General features: G+C 41.7%; 1 long non-coding RNA gene across 1 annotated transcript; it reads right to left on the bottom strand.

Annotated features, from left to right (window-relative positions):
- Positions 1–5,756: 5,756 nt before the first annotated feature.
- On the bottom strand, positions 5,757–20,489 carry LOC132405132 (uncharacterized). Its single transcript, XR_009515770.1, has 3 exons — positions 20,383–20,489; positions 7,593–7,735; positions 5,757–5,861 (listed from the first exon to the last, which is right to left on the bottom strand). It is a non-coding gene; the product is annotated as an uncharacterized LOC132405132 (long non-coding RNA).
- Between the last annotated feature and the right edge of the window lie 1,055 nt (positions 20,490–21,544).

The following is a 21,544-nucleotide window of genomic DNA, read 5'->3' as shown; positions in this document are numbered from 1 at the left end:
TGACTCACCTCCTCATATCTCAAAGCCTTTCTGTCATCTACAAGGCACAAGACAGGAGTGTGATGGAATACTCTCCAACAGCATTGAGAAAAGTGAGTCTGTGTAGACACTGTTCAAGACAAAGACCTGATTTCGATAAAGACCCTATCAAAGGACTTAGCACTTAGATTTTTCTGAAGTGGGTAAAGTATATCTGTACCTCAGGCTCACGTGACTCTGACCTCGCTTTGGATGGTCAATTGTCACCATGGTGTCATCTCCAGTAACCACATGATATGAGTATCTCTGCAGCTAAAGGACAAGCTCCCTTGTCAGTTTGCACAGCCTGTAATGAATTCTAAAGGTGTATGGTCAGGTGTCCCAATGTCAGCACTTTAAGACATCACAATGCAAAAAATGCAGTGCGATGTCATTGTGAATATCTGTGCATATTATAAAACAAGCACAAATTCCAAATTGTTGGCTAAGATCTTTATTCAAATAACCCTTTTTGGCAAGTTTTACATGGTAGCTCTCTTGCCAAAGTTAAATCTCCATCAGTCTAGCTGTTGATCATGTCAGTTTCCCTCATTCCTTAGTTCTGTTGTACTTCTATGCTCATTCAGAACTCAAATCCCTATACCTCTGGTTATTTCTCTCTTGGCTCCAGACTCTTTCTACACTATCATTTCTCACACATATTTTACCCTGTTCCGGTTGCTTCACCATGACTCTGACAGACCTGTTGTGCAGCTCCAGTATTTTCTGCTTTAACTTCAGGCATTCTGTATCTGCAATAATGCACTTATTGATATCTGTTTCATGTCCCTTGCATCCTTTCCCCATGGTCCTGACACTTTTCACAGTACACCAAGAGAACTAAACTTTTCATTCACTTATCCTTCACATTCTTTTGATTCCTCTGATTTCCATCTATAGTTGAATTTCCTTCTTAGACCTGACACCAAAATAGCAACATGTAATGGATGCTGAGGGCAGTGTTCGAATCCCAGATGAGTACAGTACTTTGTATCTGTCTAGACCAGGGCAGAGGATGCTTCCAGAGTAATTGTGAAGAAGGAGATAACATTAAAAAAATGTTATTAAATGAAAGCATTAGAAAAGTTGGTAAGTCACCAGGGCTGGATGTGATGCAATTTAGAGTTTTGAGAATGGAATAAAGGGAAATCACGTCACCTGCAATCTTCCAATGGTCTTCAGATATGGGGTGTTTCAAGGGGAATGAAGAATGATGCATGTTACTCCCTTGTTCTAAAGAGAGGGGAGTAAGGATAAGGCCATGACTACAGGCAAGTCAGTTTAGCCTCAGTGGTTGTAAAGTTTTCAAAACCACTGATCTTGGATGGGATGAATAGTTGGCTGGAGGAAATTGGATTAACTAAAGCAAGCCTGCATGACTTATGAACAATAAATCACATTAAAAGGATCTTTTGATGAGGATAATGCAAATTAATGTAGTGTGTATGGATTCATAGAAATCTTTTGACAACGTTTTGCATAACAGACTTATCAGAAAAATGGAAGCATGTGGTACAAATGAACAATAATAGTGTGGATACAAAGTAAGCTGAGTTACAATTGAAGGTCATAGTGAATGAGTGTATTGGGAACTGTAGGAAGGTGAATAGTGGCATTCCCTGGGAATCGTCGTAGATTCATTACGTTTTGCAATCCTTATTAGTGCTAGATGAGGGGTTGCAAGTTATAATCTATAAATTTTCAGGTGACAGTAATAGCGAAATGAAGAATTTTTTTTAGGCAGAGTGTTATAGGAATTCTGGAATACATTGCTTGTAGATGTGTTGGAGGCTGGTTCCACTGTGGTCTTTAAGAAAAAAATTGGACAAATAAAGGATAAGGAAACAATTGCAAAGCTATGGAGAAGGGCTGATGGGAGGAATTAAAGAGTTACTCTAGTGTACAGCAGACATGATGGGCTGAATTACCTGATCGTGTGCTGCAACCATTCTATGTTTTGTCTCAGATCTTTCTGTACTTCTGGTATTTTTCACGTCTCATACATCTTGCAATCGTCTTCCTTGCTTATGCAAGTTGCAATCCCTTTGCCGAAGATCTCTCTCCCAATCCACCATACTCCTGACCCTGACATGCCTCAATCTCTCGGCTACCTCCATGTGTCATTGTTATTGCTCATTATGGAAAGATCAACCTTTCTGTCTATCAACACCGCAGTGCACCTTTGAGTAGAAGTAAGTTAGAAATGGAATACTTCACTGCTCTCTCTCAAATGTTAAATATTTATACATGCCCTGACACTCTCAACATAGTATTCCCGATAAAACTGAAATCTTTATTTATATATGCAAATGTTCAGTAGCAGGTGTAATAAAATCATAAGTCAAATTCTACCTGAAATCCATAAAACTCTTCAATTATTTTATAGTTATAAGCACTTGGAAGTATAACTGAGTATAGAAAATTAAACCCTATGGTTAGCATTCAGTCAGAGCACTCAGGTAAAATTCTGAAAAAGCAAATGTGATTTATTTTGTTTTTAAAGAGAAGTTTAAGAATGTTTTGCTTTAGTACAGATGTTTCCATCCTATGTTCATCAGAGGAAATCTCAGAAACTCTTTTCGCCAGCTTTGACTAATGATAGTAGCTACTCCCTTTGAGATTGTTTGAGCAACTTCACTTGACTTCACAGAAGTCAAGTTTTGAAAAATGATATAGCCAAAGAGCAGGCTTCAGTGGTAAGTAACAAACCGTGAAGTGGCCTCTTGGAACCTGATCCAGAGGAAGGTGAGCAGACAGCCAAGAATTTAGTCAGTTAAACTTTAGGATGTGGTGACAGTTAAACTTTGTAAGAGCACTGCATACAGAAAAAATCCCACTGTGATTATCAAGCAATGATATCCAAAAATCTAAACTGATGTCCTGAGTAATTCTGGAACAATGGACAGCATGAGCCCTGCTCTAACATGCAATTAACTTTTAAGAACTGCACCCTGTTGTATTCCCAGCATCAAATAAGGACAGCAAGGTACACTCTGATGAGAAAAGTTTGCCTCTCCAACAGCTACGCGGTGCATTCTGGAGGTTAAAAATCTCCGCACGCTCGTATTCTGGGATCATTTTGTACATCAATGCTTTTCCTGGTGAAATTTGAGTTCAATAAATCCAAGGCTGTTAGCACAGAGGAATTAATGTTTTCCAATTTTATTTCACATAATTCTCAGGTCATCCGAGTAAAATATAAACAAGGCAAGAACAAGCTTGCATTTTATGAAGCACTGAGCATTTTCTAGGGGTTTGTAAATGACTTTGTGGTATAATTACTTGTTTTTTACAAGTGTGTGTATCATAGTTACGTACAACAAACACAGCATGATAATAATAATAAATGGTTGTCTCTCGGGGTCCGAGGAAGACTACCTTGTGCAGGGCGGCTGTGTTGTTTTTTACGAGGCCGAGTTGCGAGCTCGACATCAACTCGGCATGGATGGAGAGCGTACTCGAGGGCAGTCTGTCGCTGGATCGAACTCGGGAACCTCCGTTCTCCAGCCCGGTGCTGATCTCACTGAGCCACCAGCCGACCTTTTGCACAAAGAACCAGATATTAAAGTGGAAAAGCCTTGCACAGATGATCCCACTCTCTTGGCCTCAGAAGTCGGGATCCAGTGGCACAAAGCATCGTTATGTCTGGCAGCTTCCTCGGCTACATTGGATGACCACGTCCTCTTAAGTGCTCTGCCGCACCCTACGCACTCCACAACGCGCTGCTGCAAAGCCTTCTCAGCCGTCGAACCCCCGGGTTTCCTCCGCCTGACCCACCGAAGCAGTCTCCGCATGCTGGGATGAGCAAATTCCTATCTCACCAGGGGTTTCAGACCCTTGGCTACCCTCGCCTGGTTTAGCCGGCCCGTCGAAGCCGTTGCCCGGGGTGTGGCCACTGTCGCATGCAAACAGCTACGAGGAGCCTCAGGTGAGAGCTGGGTGTTGGTGGGGACCAATAGATGACGAGCCACTCCTAGGAGTGCAACAAGCCCCCCCATCTAGAGGTAATACCCCTCCCATGCACCCTACAGCATGATAAATGACCAGGCAATCTGCTAGTTACTACCACACCACAGTGTCAGTGAAAGATCAATATGTGAATGTATTCCACAATTTCACTGTGGCAGATACCTGCAGAAGTTTGCAGTCTCTCTCCCTTTGGTACTGGTTAGAGCAGTAGCAAAGTTCCTCTGTTCACCTATTAATGTTACTGAAGTGTTTCCCATTCACCTCAGAAGGTGATGAAGATAAAAACTTTGAATGTGTCATCTGTAAATAACTGCTTCCAGTAATTAGATACTTCTTCAATACAACATTGAAATCTAACCTAGAGACACCAGGGGAGTCAGTAGGTCATTTCTCATTGCCAACTAACTTCCAATCTGCACTGCAGGTATGGTATAGAGGTTATGTAGTCAAATCAAGCTAGTTCAAGTTTGCTGCAATATGCAAAAATACGATGAGGTACAGATACAATGAAAAAAATGATTACAGCAGCAACAAAGGTTCAGACAACATAGAGAATATAAGTTATACATACATTATACAATGCAGAATGTAAAGATGTTTGTTAAATAAGGAAAACAGACAAGTCCTGTAAGAAGGTCCCGGGGTTTGAGTGATTGTGTAGCACTTCTTCCCGTATTCCTGCAAGTGGAAGAAGTGCTACAACTGCCAATTCACCTCCTCCCTCACCTCCATTCAGGAGCCCATTGCAGGTGAGGCAACACTTCAGTTGCAAATTTGTTGGGGTCACCTACTGTGTCTGGTGCTCTTGACGTAGACATTGTTGGGAACTGATGAACATGGAGCTGCTTTGTTAAGGACCTTCGCTCCATCCACAACTAGCAGGAATTCTCAGTGGCCAGCCATCTTAATTCCAATCCCCACTCCTAGTCCAACATGTTTGTTCATGGCTCCTCAACTGCCACTATGAAGTCACTCTCAGGTTGGAGGAGCAACACCTCACATTCCAACTAGTGGCCTCCAACCCAATGACATGAACACCATGTCATCTAATTTCTGGCAAATTTTCCCCTTCTCCCTTCCATTCCCCACTCTAACCCCCTCTTACCTCTTCTCCTCACCTGCCTATCACCTCCTCCTTCCCTTTCTCCCATGGTCCACTCTCCTCTTCTGTCAGATTCCTACTTCTCCTGTCCTTTACCTTTTTTACCTACCCCATTTCAGTTTCTCACTACATCAAAGTTTCTCACTTCATCCCCCCATCCTCCACTCACCTGGCTTCACCTATCACATTCTAGCTTGTACTCTTTCCCCTCCCTCTACCTTCTTCCCCCTTGAAAGGGTCCTGATGAAGGGTCATGACCTGAAACATCAACTGTTTATCCCCATCCATAGATGCTGCCTGACCTGCTGAATTCCTACAGCATTTTGTATATGTTATTCCTTCCTAAACCTCTTTCTTACACTCTTCCTAAAAGATCACAATTCAAAACCTGTGTTACTTATCACTTTACCTAATACCTCCATTTAAGTTTTGGTATTTTGGCCTTTGATTAACAACGGTCATGCCATGTGTGTGGGTCATTTTCAAGAACTGGGAATTAAGATGGTGGAGGGATACAAAGTGTTTAAAGCCCTTAGATTCACAGTGGGTAGAAAGTGGAACGTGTTGCACTTATGTCATAAAGGAAGAACAAAGATTTCAGAGACGTGCACAAAGCCAGGAAACAGTCACAGTCTGTAAGTTTTATGTTTTTATACTCTGTGTTTTCGCCCATTCTTTCTTGTGGTTTGTGCAATTTGTTTAGTTTTGCACCTGGAGAGGGTTGATATTTTTCCTTGAACAGCTTCCATGGTTTTCTTTGTTCCATGGCTGTCTGGAGAAGACAAATTTGAGACTTGTACACTGCATACATACTTTGATAATAAATGTACCTTGAACCTTGAACAATTTTGCCAAGGTGGAAACAAAATAATTCACTTACAATGGAATTTAGCTACAGGGAGAAATGTACTTAATTATAAATTGCAGTCTGTAATGGAAGAAAGTTTATATGTTGACAGTTCTCTACCTAGGCTTGTACTTGTGATTGGCATGTTATTATGGGACAATTATTGCCACTGAATTCAATGTTCTATGACACAAAAGGAACTGTACAACAGTAATCATTAGATGAGGACAGGCTTGACTCTGCTAAGTATTTGGGCAGTTGGCCAGAACTTATGTTAAGGATTGTGTGGGAACTTTGATCTCTTTGATCTAGTGTTCCTTGCCAATAGTTTCCCCGTAATCAACAAGACCAAAATATCATCTCAAGCACAAGAGATTCTGCAGGTTTTGGAAATCCAGAGCAACACACGCAAGATGCTGGAGGAACATCTATGGAGAGGAATAAACAATCGCCATTTCAGGCCGAGACGTTTCATCAGAACTGGAACAGAGCAGGGAAGAAGCTAGAATAAAAAGGTGGGGGAGGGGGAGGAGTTCAAGCTGACAGGTGGTAAGTGAAACCAGATGAAGGGTAAGGTGGGTGGGTGTGGGGGAGGGCATGAAGTGAGTAGCTGGGAGATGATGGAAAGGGAGAAAGGCATATTATCTTATTTCTCATGCCATCTTGTTATGTGCAAATTTGTTCCCAAATTTTCTACAACACAATGGTAACTAGACTTTATTGGCTGCATAATGCTTTAGGCCATACGGAGTTCATAAAAGTGTTGTATGAATACAAGTTCTCTGTTATGAAAGCCAAACATAGAAAGAATTAGTCATAAAAACATAGAAAAGAATACTACCGGCCAGTTATCATTGTAAATAGTTATATGCTTTATTACTATGATTAAAATCTGTTGAAAGAGCAAGATAAGCAGATTCACTGAGAGGTGACTGCATTGAACACTGAGAATACTACCCAATGAGCAAATGTAAACAAATGGCCCAATCACTCTCACAGTCTGTGCCTAACTGGACTTCATTTCAGATCGGGAAAGGAAGGGAGGGAGTTGGGGTGATGATCAAAGTCTGCCAGTTCAGCCACATCTTGCCATTTTACAAATAAATAAGGTAACAGCCAGTTGTAGACTGCAGCTGTTTCATTTATCTGCATACATTTAGGTCACAAAACTCCTGAACAGTTTACTTTGCTTTCTGCATCACTGTTTAATGTACTAGTGACTGGGAAGCAATCTTTTTCATTCAAAATGTTTTGAAATAATTTCTTACACCTCCCTACTTTCAGTGCACATCCATTTGCAAGCCGGTTAAACCACTTCCACCCTCATCATCCCCATGCACAAGGCTCATATCATCACCTGCAGTTGGAAAACATTGCTGACAGGTCAGGTGCAGGAAGATATCTCTCTCTCTCTCTCTCTCTCTCTCTCTCTCTCTCTCTCTCACAGAGTCTTGGTTTCATTGACACAGTTTGTGGATTGGACTCTGTAGTTCACGTTATGATGTCTTTCTGGTTACTCGCTTTTTCAAATTGCTATTTTGTGCAATCTTGATCGTGGCAGAGTGGCTCTGCAGCCCGCAGACAACGAATGACATAGCACTAAACCAAACTGAACTGAACTAAACTTTAGGAACGTTCCCATGCTGTTTCAATTACCTTGTGGGGTTGATGCTTTATATTCTGTGCTTTATGCTCATTTTTTGCCGTTTGGGTGATTTGTTCTCTTTCTGCGCACACGGTGGGTGTTTGGTGTTTTCTTTGAGTGGGTTCCATGGTGTTTTTTTTTGCTTCGTGGCTCTCTACAGGAAGACAAATCTCAAGGTTGAATACTGTTGAATACTGCATATGTACTCTGATAATAAACATACTTTGAATTTTTGAAAAATCCTTCACCTTCATCTCTTGAAGTAAGGGAAAGTTAATAGATTTGTTTACAGATTCCCTCTATCTTAATCAAGCATAGTGACTGAACCTATGTACGTTAGTTGTGACCTGACTATGATCGTACAGGTGCATATTCTTAACGTACAGAAAAAACTATTTATTTGTCCGCTTGTTTACTTAAGAGCATACAGCATGGTAAAAGGCCCCTCTTGCCCAACGAGCCTAGCCGCCCAATTACACCCCTGTGACAATTTAACCTATTGATCCATATGTCTTTGGAATGTGGGAGGAAACCGGAGCCCCCAGAGGAAGCCCACACAGTCACAGGGAGAACATACAAACTCCTTACAGGCAGTGGTGAGAATTGAACCCAGGTCGCTGGCTGTAAAGCACTGTTCAGTAGATCGTGGCTGATCCTAGCCTTAGTTCACCACACAGATGAGTAAACTTCACAGTGCAGCAAGCCAAACACAGGCCCGTCCCTCATCTCCAACCCTTGACACCCAGACCTTTTCAATCTGGCCTGGTGCTTAAGTCAGCAAACCTCGGTTCCTCACTCTCAGACCTGGGTGCGGACCCCGCCGCCTCTGGCCACCTCACCTCGGTCCCTCGTGATTCAGACTCTGCTTTTGTGAATCACCAAGGTCCCTCTCCATTTCAGACCTCATAGTCATAGAGATGTATAGAGCGACACAGCAAAGAAACAGGCCCTATGCTCACCGCATCCAGCACCCATTTCATCTTACTAATTCTATTCCAATCTATTCGGGGGATGTGGGAGAATGTGCGAGCATCCAGAAGAAACCTATCTAATCACAAAGCGCACACAAACCGCACTCTGGCACGCTGACAGTGCCAGTAGGACTGAACCTGGGTCTTTGCAGTTGTAAGGAAATGGCTTTGCCAGCAGCTGTACAATGCTGATTTTATGTATTGTGTTTTGGTTTATTTCTTGTACTGAAATAGACAATTTCAGACATTCTCAAATTATACTTCGTATGCTTATCTATATTTATCTACCTATATCTCTTTGTGGTCTCCTTCATAACTTATTTTCCTGTTCATCTTTGCATTCTTTGGTGCCTGCATCCAAACCCTTTATATAAATGCTGATAAGCCAAGGCAACAGAACTGATCCTGTGTCATATTAGTTGTTACACTAAACAACCAGAAAAATACCCATTTCTGCCTACTGCCTTTTTCCTGTTAAGCAATTACTCCATTACCTCTTACACTTTGAGCTTTCATTCCCTGTAATAAACTTTAATAGGTCCTTGTCTAGTCTTCGGGGAAGTTTAAGTTTGTTACATCTACTGGGCAATCTTCATCTACAGCTTTTATATAGAATTAAAATAAATTGGTCAAACAGGAAGTCCCCTTTCACAAACTGCATTGATTTTGCCAGATTACCTCAATTTTTTTTCTATGTGCCCTACATTAATCTCTTAGATAATAGCTTATAAAGCTTTCCTCATGTTAAGCTAACTGGGACGAGTCAGCTTACAGAGAGGAGGTGCAGCGGCTAACGGACTGGTGCAGAGCCAACAACCTGTCTCTTAATGTCAATCAAACAAAAGAGATGGTTGTTGACTTCAGGAGGGCACGGAACAACCACTCCCTGCTGAACATCGACGGCTCCTCGGTAGAGATCGTAAAGAGCACCAAATTTCTTGGTGTTCACCTGACAGAGAATCTCATCTGGTCCCTCAACACCAGCTCCATAGCAAAGAAAGCCCAGCAGTGTCTCTACTTTCTGCGAAGGCTGAGGAAAGTCCATCTCCCACCCCCCCATACTCATCACATTCTACAGGGGTTGTATTGAGAGCATCCTGAGCAGCTGCATCACTGCCTGGTTCAAAAATTGCACCATCTCGGATCGCAAGACCCTGCAGCGGTTGGTGAGGTCAGCTGAGAAGATCATCGGGGTCTCTTCCCACAATCATGGACATTTACACTACACGCTGCATCTGCAAAAGAAACAGCATTATGAAGGTCCCCATGCACCCCTCATACAATCTCTTCTCCCTCCTGCCATCTGGGAAAAGGCTCTGAAGCATTCAGGCTCTCACGACCAGACAATGTAACAGTTTCTTCCCCCAAGCTAACAGACTCCTCAATACCCGAAGCCTGGACTGACACCTTGCCCTACTGTCCTGTTTATTATTTATTGTAATGCCGGTACTGTTTTTGTGCACTTTATGCAGTCCAGTGTAGGTCTGTAGTCTAACATAGCTTTCTCTGTGTATTTTTTTATTACATAGTTCAGTCTAGTTTTTTGTACCGTGTCATGTAAACCACGGTCCTGAAAAACGTTGTCTCATTTTTACTATGCACTGTACCAGTAGTTATGGTCAAAATGACAATAAAAGTTGACTTGACTTGACTTGATTTTGTGCACTATCATTCTTTGTGAGCTTCCATATTTTGTTTGAATCCCTTCAGTGCAACCGTTCACACTGATTCATCCTGACATTAGTGAGTGACACCACTCTTTATCATTATTACTGTGGTACATTAATCCTCCTCCCCTTTTGAGCTCTTAGTAAAGCTGAGGGACAGTCATGGTTAGCCACCTTGCTTAATTTCTGTTTCGAGAAGGTCTATTTCCACAGCTGCTTCATTCTAGTGTACTTAAGGTTACATCATGGCCAACTTTTAATCCTCGATAATATGGTGGCCTGCTAGCCGGTGGTGTAGTGTCATCCACACTGGACTTCGAGGCAAGTGGTCCCTCGTTTGAATCCGGCCAGCTCCTTGCATGCTTTCCATCCGTGCTGGATTGAGCATCGAGCTGGCAATGCAGCCTCGTAAAAAAAACAGACAAAAGAAATGGCAAAGATGCCACCTGATGCACCACATGGTGCAGAGAGGAAAATAAGTAAGTATGATGGCTTTGGTGCCATTTGATCATAGGCATCGGATTGTTTTCCTTTTATATGCTAATATGTTACATCTGTCCTTGACTCCGTGCAGTGGACCGTTTGCACACTTCCTTTTGCTCACCAATAAATAAACAGAAGTCATTTATTTGGACCCTGCCAAACTGTATTTTAGCCCAAACTTCATTATATCCTCTCTTCTCATGTTGACTGCCAGTTTTAATCAGATAAGTTAACCAAACATGCAAGTCTGTTTTATTGAAAATCAACAAACTGGAGTTGCCCAAAATCCACATTGTAAGCTGGAAATGCTAGAGACACTCTCAGTAGTATAGCTAGGATCAGCAGAGAGGGGAAAGAAGTTCAGGTCAATGAATCTTCTTTAGAAATCCTGATAATTGATAATTATTCACTCAGTTATCTTCACAGTTACGTGTGCTTGCTCTCTGTTTCACTGTAGTTATCCTTCCATATATTGTGAACTGTCTCACCTTGTTTGAGTCATTTCAGATAACCTGCTGAGCATTTCCAACATTTTAATTTTTAACACCATTGTACTGTTTGATGGTGGCAAGCCTAACATACTATGCTATGATTAGTCATAATAGTGTAAGGTTGTGATTTTAAACATGACAGAATCCTTGTTAGTCCATTTTCATTTTTATTGCTACTAAGCATTATGAATTCAAGCAACATTTGTCATTGCTCATGAATGACAAAATTAAATGGATATAGTGGTATTGTGGCAATGTTTCTAGATCTGTGATCCAGAAAGCTGAACATCATAGTAACTGAAGAATTTAAACCCTGTAAACTAAATACAAAATTTGGAGTAAAGATATACAATGGATATTGAAGGCTATGAAATTAAAAGATTGATATAAAAGTCTATTGGCTCAGTATTGTTCTTCAGGGAAGCAAATCCAACGTTCAAACATACTGTGGTTCTGTGTGACTCCAGGCCCAGAATATTGCGGTTGATTCTAAATTACAAGCTGAAATCATCCGTCAGCTTCAACAAGCATTCCCCACAAGACCCACCTCCCATATGTGAACAAACATGTTCTTAAATGAGAACGAGAGGGAATTAAACATGGTAAAGTTTGAGACAGTGGAAAATGTGTAGGCGACATGTCATTAATTTGGAAAATTTGAATCAATTATGGTGTGGATTGTGATTGAACGATTTATTTCAGTAACCCACAGTCTGAAGTAATTGGTGTAATTAGACAATGGCAAACTGTTCATCCATCAAGAAACTCTTGGGAAATCAATCAGGTATAACATGCACAGAAAATGTACTTTAATTCTGAAAGTAATGTTTTACAATTTGATGTAAAATTGTATTGTGGTGCATTTAAACCCTGCTATTATCCCTAAACAAAAGTAAAATTAAAAGTTAGATTTTCCAGATGCTTCTCATTCTTAAACATTCATAATAGCTTCATTTTTGACATTCAATAGCTTACCAAGCATGTCATAAGGCAAATCATGAACAGGTCTCCACCTCAATTCCGTAATTACCAGTTCCCCTGGATTATCTTTGACTAAAGTTGCTTCTTAACTGGCAAGTTAGTACACATCCTCACAGTTCATCCTAAAATAAGCATTTCAGCTTTCATTTCTAAGAATCTTGAATTAATCTCTAAAACTCATGCTTGTTCTTTTCAGGATGACTTGATTTTCCTGTGAGGCAACTCTAAATAGGTGTACTCACAGTTACTAAATGCAGTCGTGTCAATTCATGTAAACGCTCCTTTCATAATTAATTCCTTTCAAGATTCATGAGAAGCAAAGATCGGGAAACTTTCAAAACCCAACAGGAAACAATAAGGAGAGAAAAGATGCTAAAGGACCTGCTGCTTTCCTGGCATATATAAAACCATAAAACACAGGAGCAGAATTAGGCCATTCAGCCCATCAAGTCTGCTCTGTCATTCCATCATGGCCGATTCCGGATCCCACTCAGCCCATACACCTGCCTTCTCGCCATATGCTTTGATATCCTGATAATCAGGAAACAATCAACTTCTGCCTTAAGTATGCCCATGGACTTGGCCTCCACCGCAGTCTGTAGCAGGGCATCCACAAATTTACTAGTCTCTGACTAAAAATATTCCTACCTACCTCTGTTCTAAAAGGTCGCCCCTCAATTTTGAGGCTGTGCCTCCTAGTTCTGGACACCCCCACCATAGGAAACATCCTCTCAACATCCACCCTATCTATCCTTTCAACATTCGGTAAGTTACACTGATATCCCCTCATGTTCTTCTAAGTTCCAGGAAGTACAGGCCCAAGGTTGCCAAACGCTCCTCATATGTTAACCCCTTCATTCCTAGAATCATCCTTGTGAACCTCCCATGGACTCCCTCCAATGACACCACATCCTTTCTGAGATATGGGGCTCAAAACTACTGACTCTACTCCAAGTGCGGCCTGACCAGTGTTTTATAAAGCCTCAGCATTATCTCCTTGCTTTTATATTCTATTCCCCTTGAAATAAATGCCAACATTACATTTGCCTTCTTTACCACAGAGTCAAGCTGTAAATTAACCTTCTGGGAGTCTTGCACGAGGACTCCTAAGTCCCTCTGCACCTCTGATGTTTGAACCTTCTCCCTGTGTAGGTAATAGTGCGTACAATTGTTCCTTTTACCAAAATGATTATCATAGATTTCTCAAACTGTATACCATCTGCCGCTTTTTTGCCCATTCTTCAAATTCATCTAAGTCCTGCTGCAATCGCGTTTCTTACTCCGCACCACCTACCCCTCTACCTATCTTCGTATCATCTGCAAACTTAGGCACAAAGCTATCAATTGCATTATCTAAATTACTGACAAAGAATGTGAAAAGCAATGGTCCCTATACTGACCCCTGAGGAACATCTCTAGTCACCAGCAGCGAACCACAAAAGGCCCCTTTCGTTCCCATTCACTTTCTCCTGCCTGTCAGCCATTCCACTATCCATGCCAGTAACCTTCCTGTAATGCCATAGGATTTTATCTTGCTGAGCAGCCTCATGTGTGACACCTTATCAAACACCTTCTGAAAATCCAAGTAAATGACATCTACTGCCTCTCCTTTGTCCAACCTGCTTGTTACTTCCTTAAAGAACTCTAACAAATTTGTCAGGAAAGATTTCCCTTTACAGAAACCATGCTGACTTTGACATTTTATTATTAGTCTCCAAGTACCTTGAAACCTACTCCTTAATCATAGACTCCAACACTTTCCCAGCCACTGAGGTTAGGCTAACTGGCCTATAATTGACTTTCTTTTGCCTTCCTCCATTCTTGAAGACTGGAATGACATTTGCAAGTTTCCAGTCCTCCAGGACCATGCCAGAATCAAATCATTCTAGGAAGATCATAGCCAATGCATTGGTTATCTCTTTAGCAACCTCTCTCAGGACTCTGGGATGTAGTCCATATGGCCCAGGTGACTTATGCAACTTAAGACTCTTGAGTTTGCCTAGCATTTTTCACTTTGTGATAGCAATGGCACTCACGGACCTCTGGCACAGTGAAGGCAGATGCAAAGTACCCAGTTAAGTTCATCTGCTACTTCTCTGCCCCCCCCCCCCCATTACTACCTCACTAGCATCACTTTCCAGTGGTCCAATATCAATTCTCACCTCCTTTTTACTCTATATATATATAACTGATAAAACTTCTGATATCCTGCTTTATATTATTGGCGTGTCTGGCCTCACATTTCATCTTTTCCCTTCTTTTAGCTTTTTAATTGTCTTTTGTTGGGTTTTAAAAGCTTCCCAATCATCCAACTTCCCACTCAGTTTTGCTACCTTATATGCCCTTTCCTTGGCTTTCGTACAATCCTTAACTTCCCTTGTCAGCCACTGTTGCCTATCCCTGCCATTTGCAACCTTCTTCCTCTATGGGACATACTTATTATGCGCTTTGTGAAATATTCCCAGAAACTTCAGCCATCTCTGCTCTTCCATCATTCAATCTACCTGGGCAAGCTCCTCTCTCATGCCTCCTAAATTCCCTTTATTCCATTGTAATACCAATACATGTGAGTTATGCTTCTCCCTCTCAAATTGCAGTATGAATTCAGTCATGTTATGATCACTGACTCCTAAGGGTTCCTTTATGTTAAGCTCCTAGATAAGATCTGGGTTATTACACAACACCCAGTCTAAGGTAACCTTTCCCCAAGTAGGCTCAATCACACAGTTGCTCTAAAAAAAACACCTATTAGTCATTCAACAAATTCCGTCTCTTGCACTCTGACCTCAACCTGATTTTCCCAATCTCTTTGCATATTGAAGTCCTCCATTACAATTGTGTCATTACCCTTACTACATGCCTTTCCCAGCTCCCTTTGCAATCTTAACCTCACATCTTGGCCACTCTTCGGAGGCCTATATATCATTCCTACAAAGGTTTTTTTTACCTTAGCAATTTCTTAACTCCACCCACAAAGGGTTCAACATTCTCTGACCCTGTGTCTCCTCTTTCTGAAGAAGTAATTCCACCTCTAACCAACAGAACCACACCAGCGCCCATGCCTTCCTGCCTGTCCTTTTGCTGCAAAGTATATCCTTTGATGTTAAGCTCAAAACTCTGGCCTCCTTTCAGCCACAACACAGTGATGCCCTATATGACAAATAAACTCTTCTCAGGCTTCTATCTGTGTACAGGTATTAGTTACACTGATGTTTCAATGACAAACTCTGCCAGCTTCATTAGGGATGATGCCTGGGCATATCTAGTCCAATGGTATTTATACCCCTGTATTTTGTCCCTCCTGACTGGTCAGTCCTCATCTATTCAGGTTTTCACTCTCCCACTTTGTTTATAGTTGAATTCCAGTTCTTACTTAGAGTGAGAACTTCATCTTTGTTAGAATTCTTTTCCTCTAGTTTTATTTCAATGGCTTCCTTTACCAGGCAGTCCCAAAAGCCTTTGCAATTTTGCACAGTTATTTTGAGCCGTCAAAGTCAATCCTACAGCTATTGTGAATGCAATGTTCTGCTGCCATCAATTTCTCCGGGTAACCCAAACGGATACACCTCCTGTGCTCCTTGACACTGTGTGTCCCATCTAGCTAATATACGCTGCTCTGCAGACTCAGAGAATCCTGTAAACACCAGTCAACCTGAGTTCCAGGTCACCCTTCACCAGTATAAGCTGGGATTTGAGCCTCCTTACGGGTTTGTGGATGGTATTAATCTGGTATTTCTCCAGGATCCTAGTGATCCTTCCAGAAATCATGGAAATATAGGGAAGACATGCAGTAGCGATGGTTCCTCCTCGTTATTAGGTTTTCTGGTTTTTCCGTCAGCCCTTTGAAGGGCCATATTGATTTCTTTCACCTTGCATCCATTCTGTGCGAACGCTGTGCATAATCATCTTATTTCCTCCGAGAGACTCTCAGGGTCCAAAATAGTTTTTGCATGGTCAATCAAAGTAGAAAGAACTGCTCTATGTTGGGTGGTGTGATGGTGGCTGTTACCATTGAGGTATAAGTCCGTGTGAGTGGGTTTCGAATAGACACAAGGCCTGAGGCTACCATCTGGTTTCTATCATATTAGAATGTCCAGGAGCAGGAGGCAACCATTCTTCTCCCTCTCAGTGGTAAATTGAATGTTTGCATGTATACTGCTCAGATGGTCGTGGAACTGTTGGAGTGCCTGGCGTCCATGAGGCCACACTATGAAGCTGTCATTGACGTATCTGAAGAAGTATTTAGTGCATAAGGGTGATGAACTCAGAGCCCTCCAACTTACTACCTCACTGAACTTTTAATGATCATGTAGTCGCTGTTTGTTGGGGACTGTGAGCATCCCATCACAAATTTGACCGACTTTGTTAAAACGATAACCAAAGTCCAGTTGACTCTGGAGGACATAATGGCCAGTTTTGATGTGGTGTCCCTGTTCACGAAAGTTCCCATTAAGGGCAGTTTGGTCCTCCTGTGGTCAAGGTTTGATAATGTCCTCATTGACCTTTTCTGAACACCCTTTCAACATATTTTCCCTATAAGGGGAACTACTATGAACAAACAGACAGAGTGGCCGTGGGTTCGCCTTTGTCACTGGCTATTGCTAATTTCTACATGGAGGACTTTGAGGAGAAGGCTCTGAGTTCATCACCCTTACGCCCCAAATGCTTCTTCAGATACATCGATGACACCTTCATAGCGTGACCTCATGGACTCCAGGCACTCCAACAGTTCCACAACAATCTGAACAGTATACATGCAAACATTGAATTTACAATGGAGATGGAGAAGAATTGTTGCCTCCCATTCTTGGACATTCTAATATGATGGAAACCAGATGGTAGCCTCAGACATTGTGTCTATCAGAAAGTCACTCAAACGGACTTGTACCTCAATAACAGCCACCATCATGCCTCCCAATGTAGAGTAGTTCCTTCTATTTTGATTAACTGTGCAAAAACTATTTTGGACCGGGAGACTCTCTCCAAAGAAATAAGATGATTACGCACAACATTCCTACAGAATGGATACAAGGTGAAGGAAATGAATTGAGCCCTTAAAAGGGGCCAATGGATAAATCAGGAAATGTTACAAGGAGGAATAACCCCTTGCTACCACCTTTTTTCCCTATATTTCCATGGTTTCTGGAAGGATCACCAGGATCCTGAAGACTGAATCAATAGCATGTACAAGCCCATAAGGAAGGTCAAATCACAGTTTATGGGGGTCAAAGATGACCTGGGACTCAGGTTGGCTGGCATTTACAGGATTCCCTGTGAATGTGGAGACTTTATGTACGGTGGAAACCCGCATCAAGGAGCACAGGAGGTGTATCCATTTGGGTTACCCGGAGAAATCGCCGGTAGCAGAACATTGCATTCGTAATGTCCATTGGATTGACTTTGACAGCACAAGTCTACTGGGACCGCCTGGTAAAGGAACCCATTGAAATAAAACTAGAGGAAAAGAAATTTAACAAAGACAAAGGTCTCACTCCAAATAATAACTGGAATTCGATTGTAAACAAGGTAGGAGAGAGGAAACCTGATTGGATGAGGATGAACCAATCAGGAGGAATGGACTACAGGGATTATAAGTACCACTGGAGTAGACGTGCCCCGGCATCATCTCTGATGAAGATGGCAGAGGTTGTCATTGAAAGATCGATTATAATCGATACCTGTACCCAGCTGGAAGCCCAAGAAGAATGAATTCATAGAAAAGATTAAATTTGAAGGAAAGTTAGCCAATGATATAAGTGAGGATATCAAAAGTTTTTTCAAATATATAAGGAGTAAAATAGAGACAAGTGTGGGCTTGGGACTGTTGGAAAATGATGCTGGAAAGGTAATAATGGGGAACAAATAAATGGCGGACAACATGAATAAGTACTTTGCATCAGTCTTCACTGTGGAAGACACCAACAACATGTTAGAAATTCGAGAGTCAGGAGGCAGAAGTGAGCGTAGTCACTATTACTTAGGAGAAAATGCCTGAGAAGCTATAAGGTCTGAAGGTATTTAAGTCACCTCGACCAGATGGACTACACCCCAGGGTTCTGAAAGAGGTAACTAAGGAGATTGTGGAGGCATTAATAATGATCTTCCAAGAACCTCAAGATGGTTGTGGAGGACTAGAAAATTGCAAATGTCACTCCCTTAGACAGATAATTACAGGCTAATCAGCCTGACTTCAATGGTTGAGAAAATGTTGAATTCTGTTACTAAAGATGTGATTTCGTGGTTATTTGGAGGCTCACGATAGAATAGGCCAAAGACGGCCTGTTTTTCTTAAGGGAATATCTTTGTTGGAATTCTTTGAGGAAGTAACAGGCAAGTTAGACAAAGGAGAGTCAGAGGATGGTGTTTACATGGATTTTCAAAAGGTGTTTGACAAGGTGCCGCATTTGAGGCTGCTAAACAAGATAAGAGCCCGTTGTATTACAGGAATGTGGATAGAAGATTGGTTGGTTGGCGGAAGGCAAAGAGTGGGAATTTTCTGATTGTCTGCCATTGACTAGCGGTGTTCTGCAGGGGTCAGTGTTGGGTCTGTTAATATTCTGATTATATGCTCATGATCTAGATAGCAGATTTGATGGTTTTGTGGCCAAGTTTGTAGATGATGCAGAGTAAGGTGGAGTGTTGAGGAAGGTGGGATTCAGCAGAAGGACTTGGGCAGACTAAGAGAATGGGCAAAGAAGTGGCAGATTGAACATAGTGTAGGTAAATGTACGGTCATGCACTTTGGAAGAAAGCATTAAGGCGTACATTATTTTCCAAAGGGGATACAAGTTCAGACTTGAAAAGGGAATTGTGAGTCCTGATGCAGAATTCCCTAAAGATAAACCATAAGGAAATCAAATGCAATGTTAGCATTCATTTCAAGAAGAGTAGAACATGAAAACAAGGCTGTAGTGTTGGGGGGGGGGGGGTTTATAAGGTGCTGGTCAGAACATATTTGTATTATTGTAAACAGATTTCAGCCCCATGTCTTAAGAAAGGATGTGCTGGCATTGGAGAGGATCCGGAGGAGGTTTAAAAGAATAATCTTGGGAATGAAAGGTTTAAGAAATAATAAGCATTTGATGGCTCTGGGCCTGAACTCACTGGAACTTAGAAGAAGGATGGGGTATCTCATTGAAAGCTAGTGAATATTGAAAGGGCTGGGTAAAGTGGAGGAGGAGAAGATGTTTTCTGTAATGGTAGAGTATAGGCCAGAGGGCACAGCCTCAGGATAGTAGGATGTCCCTTTACAACAGAGAAGGAATTTCTTTAGCCGGCAGGTGGTGAATCTGTGGAATTCATTGCTGCAGATGGCTTTGTGGGCCATGTAATTGAAAATTTTTAAAGCAATGGTTGATAGGGGGCTAATAAGGGGATCAAAGAGGAGAAGGCAAGATAATGTAGTTGAGAAGGAATATAAATCACTCATGATTGAATGGCAGGGTATTGATGGATAGAATGGCCTAATTCTACTCCGATGTCTTCTAATTCTCAACTAGCAAATAATGTACAGTATGGCCAGGCCATGTGCAGATCTTCACTGACCAGAGCTACCATAATAGTAATTCCTAAAGAGGTCAAATCCAAGGACCATGTACTCCTTGAAGCCAATTCTTCCTAAATCCAGCCAATAAACATTACGATTTAATCCTTCATTAACCTCATGATCCTAATTTGCATGCCTCATAAAATGCATTGTTCTTAAGAGATTTAACAAAGATTTTCTGTGAAATAATCTAACCATTTTAAACTTGTGATTCACATCTGCAAAAACAGGGGCTTGGATGGGATATGCTCCATTTCATACGTGTACTTTGAAGCAGAAAATAGACTTTAGAAACGATATGAACTACATTAAGCAGAAGTTCCAGTTCAAAGATGTTCATTGCTGCATGTTTGTGATGTTTAAATGTATTGAACAATGTTTTCTTTGACCAGAAGGACAACGGTGGTGAGAATCACTGAGAACCTGTTTAGCTTCATTGCAGAATATCCACCTCCTATCCCTTGGCCCTGCTTCTTGACCTCTCAGTACATTGTTGCCAGACACCATAAATCTTTAATTGGTTCCAGTTGGCCTGTACTGTCAGTAGCAAGTTTGCAGTTTCCGTCCTTCTAATGGTCTCACACTGAGAAGAGCACAGCCTGCTAATGGAGAGCTAAATTAAAAGGGAGGTGAAATGATGAGAAGTGAAAACACCCACTTACCAGTTCCTGCTTCCAAAACATGCTTGCATCATGGAGCTTTTCATCTACAATCCATTCAAATCAAGGTCATAATGCCATTCAAAATCATTCCCGGCCAACCAATCCCTTTCAGGTGAAAAGAGATAAATTTGGTTAAGACATATAGATCTAGATCATCCTGATTCAATAGGACCATAAGACACAAGGGTAAAATTAGGTCATTTGGCCCATCGAGTCTGCTGTGCCATTCCATCATGGCCTATTTATAATCCCTCGCATTCCACTTACCTGCCTCTTCTCTGTATCCTTAGACATGCTGACGAATCAAGAACTATCAAACTCTGCTTTAAATATACACAATGAATTGGCCTCCACAGACTGACAACCCTCTGGCTAAAGAAATTCTTCCTCGTCTCTGTTCTAAATGGATGTCTCTCTATTCTGAGGCTGTGCTCTCTGGTCCTAGACTCATCCACTTTAGGAAGTATCCTCCCCACATCCACAAGATCTAGATTATTCAAAATTTGATAGGTTTCGATGAGATCGCCTCTCATTCTTCTAAATTCCAGCGAGTATAGGCCCAAGCCATCAGACACTCCTCATGTGTTAATTCTTTCATTCCTGGAATTATTCTTGTGAGCCTCTCACTGAACCTTGGCCAATGATGGTTACATACTTTTGTAGATATGGGGTCCAAATATGTTCACATTTCTCCAGGTATGGTCTGACCAAAGCCCCAGAATGACGCCCTTGCTCTTATACTGTATTCCAATCCTCTCAAAATAAATTCAAACATTGCATTGACCTTCCTTGCCACTGACAGCCTTTAGGGAATCTGGCACCCTTTGCACCTCTTAATTCTTGAATTTTCTCCGCCATTTAGAAAATAATCTACACCTTTATTCCTTCCGCCAAAGTGCATGACCATACACTTCCCTACATGACATTTTCCTTCTTCCTCTACACGGCCAACTCCTCCACGTATCGCCATCAATTCCATCATGCAGATCATTAACGTACAATGTGAAATTAAGCGCTCCTAATGCCGCCCTCCTCAGAAAAACAATAGTCACCAGCAGCCAACTAGAAAGGACCACCTTTATTTCCACTCTTCACCTCCTGCCAGTCAGCCGTGCTAGTATATCTCTTGTAAGACCATTGGCTCTTGTTAAACAGCCTCGTG

This window comes from Hypanus sabinus, chromosome 15 (assembly GCF_030144855.1).
Source record: "Hypanus sabinus isolate sHypSab1 chromosome 15, sHypSab1.hap1, whole genome shotgun sequence".
NCBI lineage: Eukaryota > Metazoa > Chordata > Chondrichthyes > Myliobatiformes > Dasyatidae > Hypanus > Hypanus sabinus.
This window is presented reverse-complemented; position numbering and strand designations above follow the sequence as displayed.